Source organism: Nicotiana attenuata, unplaced genomic scaffold (genome assembly GCF_001879085.1).
Source record: "Nicotiana attenuata strain UT unplaced genomic scaffold, NIATTr2, whole genome shotgun sequence".
Lineage (NCBI taxonomy): Eukaryota > Viridiplantae > Streptophyta > Magnoliopsida > Solanales > Solanaceae > Nicotiana > Nicotiana attenuata.
Genome location: NW_017672264.1, coordinates 163,502 through 166,833, shown reverse-complemented (window position 1 = coordinate 166,833; position 3,332 = coordinate 163,502).

Genomic DNA, 3,332 nt, shown 5'->3' with positions numbered 1-3,332 from the left:
GTTGGCATACTCACATTACTCCCTGCACCTTGTGTGCAGATCCAGGAGCTTTGGGTCGCGATATCGAGTGTTGATATTACTTACCAGCTGATTCTCGGAGTTGACTAGGTAGCTGTTTGGCGTTCACAGCCCAGTGCTTCTCCTTCCTATCTCATTTAGTCTTGTATTAGCATTTCTATCAGACTATGTTGTCTTTATCTTATTCCTAGACGTGTTGTAGTTGCTCATGACCGGTGACACCCCGATGTCGGGCTGTGTTTTGTTTTCCGCATTGTCTATCTCGACTTATATTATGGGATTTCTAGTTAATTATTGACTTTAAATGTCTTATATTGAATTTCTGGTTAATTTGGGGTTTGTGTCGGCTGGCCTAGTTTCACGATAGGCGCCATCACGACCGGATTCGTTTTACGGTCGTGACAACATATAGGATTGAGTAGAGCAAGTTCTTGAACCAGGGCATCGGGGAACGGATTAGGATAGATATATACCTAATTGCCTTGCTTGGTTGATTTACAGGAATCATAATTGCGTTCTTGTTAGTTCTAATTCCATAGACATATAGGCATTAGGTTAGCTTGAATAGTCTAGTAAGAACTCGATAGATTCTTATGAGCAATATTAACCCTGTTAACTAATAAACTAGACAAATTAGTTAGCCAATTCAATTGAAGAATACAATAGGAATGTTAGATAGCCCATAACCCTAAATCGTTTTCATCACATTGATAATATAAAAATCTGTTCTTCCTTTCTTTAAAGTTCATTAGTTATTTTCTTTTTTAGTTTATTACTTTAGCATCACTTCTTTTGGGTTTAATCCTTTTTTAGATAATTAGGATAGTCTAATTTAGTTAATAGTTAATCACAAGTCCTCGTGGGCTCGACATCCGACTTTTAGTCACTTTTTTACTTGACGACCGCGTATACTTGCGTGTGCGTTTGGCCGTAATGGCGCCAAAAACTTGTTGCATCCAAGCACACACGCAAGTATACGCGGTCATCAAGTAATAAAGTGACTAAAAGTCGGATATCGAAACCATGAGGACTTGTGAAAATGTCGCACATTGGTGTAATGGTAATATTGATATGATGGAGGTAGCTCGTAGTAGGTAGTCTATGGTGGCTGACAAGCCATATAAAATGTTTAATTTTTGGCGGTGTTGGTAATGCCCAATCCATTTGAAGGAAGAGTTGGAGTGTAAATTTTGTAGTTTGTGGTATAAGGGTTTGACTGTGAAGAGCCCCGTTGGGCTTAAATCCTATATTATTTTGTCGAAGGAGGAAGAGGTTGTTATAGCAGGTATGTATTTATTTTTTAATGAGTTCAGTACTTATGGCGGGAACTCAAAGGGAATGATGTCCAGGTTTATTGAATTGTGGGTCGTATAGTGAGCAACTGTGGGAGTTTGGTGTTGTTGTGGTAATGGGCCTTCTATTAGTTGTCGAAGTATCATTTTTGGCCCCATCCATGGTTCTGTCCAAAATTGTACATGAGCACCATTTGAGATGTTCCATGTAAGGCCTTCTTGGCAGTAAGACCATCCTTGTTGGATGGCCTTCCAAGTATGGGTTATGGTGCTAGAGTGTCTACGAGTTAAGTATTTGGCTAGGAGTATTGATGCCCAGTGTGAGAGTGGTGAGTTAAATAGCCGCCATGACTGAGCCCCAAGTAGTGCATGATTTTTATGAATTAAGTTAGGTATTCCCAGGCCTCCATCTTTCTTTTCCAGCTGAATATTTTTTCATTTGATTAGGTGGAGTTTTCTTATTTGTGGAGTAGTTCCCCAAAGGAAGTCTCTTTGGTATTTTTCTAGTAGTCGAGTTATATAACTGGGAATTTGCATTAATTGCATTAGGTGATTGGGTAGACAATTAAGGGTGGGTTTGATGAGAGTGGTACGGCCAGCCATAGATAGCATATTAGTTTTCCATCCTACCAATATATGCTTAAAATTATCCCGGAGGAATTGAAAATTAGATTTTCGAGGTAGTTGAATGAATATAGGCAATCCTAAGTATTTACCAAATTGCGAGCCTTCCTTCATTGCAAAGGAGGATAGCACAAAGGCTTTTGCATCAGTGGTGACATTTTCTGCGAAGAAGACTTTTGATTTGGTGTAATTAATGGTCTGGCCCGTAGCATTGATAAAGAGTGTGAATGTATCGATTAGGGAGTGAACACTCTTGGTAGTCAATTTTGAAATGAGAGTGACATCATCGGGAAAGAATAGATGTGATAGCTGTGGTCCGTGTGTAGAGAGTGTTATGGGATGTCATAACACGTAATCAATATTTTCCTAGTCAATAATTCTAGGCATAAAATGAATAGATAAGGTGATAGGGGGTCCCCTTGGCGGATTCCTCTAGTGAGACTGAAAAAAGGTGTGGAGGCACCTTTGATAAGTATAGATATTGTGGATGAAGTGATGCATGACATAATTAAATTAATCAAGGGTGATGGAAAATTGAAGCGGATGAGGGTATCTCTAATGAACCCCATTCTAGTTTATCGAAGGCTTTTTCGAGGTCTAATTTTAGTAGGAAATTGCTTTTTTGCTTCCCTTTTATCTTTTCAAAATGGTGGATGATTTCTTGGACAATAATAGCGTTATCTGAAGCTCTACGATTTTGTAAGAAAGTAGATTGTTCAGGGCTTATAATTGTTTGAAGAATTGGTTTTATACGATGGACAATAATTTTTGTTATTATTTTGTAGAGGGTATTGCAAAGGCTTATAGGGCATTATTGAGTGATAAGAGTAGGGTGGAGTATTATTGGGATGAGACATAGGTACATTATATTTACTTCTGGCGGATGTGTTGTTTTTCAAAGGCTTCCTTGCAGAAAGATATGAGAGAAGGTGCAATGTGTATCCAGTAATTTTGGTAAAATAGTGGATGTAAACCATCCATCCCCGAAGCTTTAAGTGGTTGAAAAGATTTAACGGCTCTAAGAATTTCTATGGTGGTAGGAGGTAATGAGAGGCTGATAGTTTGTTCCTGTGTTAAGGGGTGGTGACATGAAACTGAGGAATGTTTTTGATGGACTATATGAGAAGCAGTAAATAGGTTTTGGTAGTATTGTTCAATTTGGCAAATGAAATTTTTTTGGTCGTATATCCAGTTTCCCACTTAATCTTTTAGGACCGTGATACGATTTCGTCTACGACGCTTGATAGTTTTTAGGTGGAAATTTTTTGTAGTAGCGTCACCTTGTTGGAGCCAATTCTTACGTGATTTTAATTTCCAGAATTCTTCTTCCAATTTTAAAATTTCATTAAATTGGGCTATCGGGTCATATTCTAGGTGTTGTAAAAAGGAACTCATGGG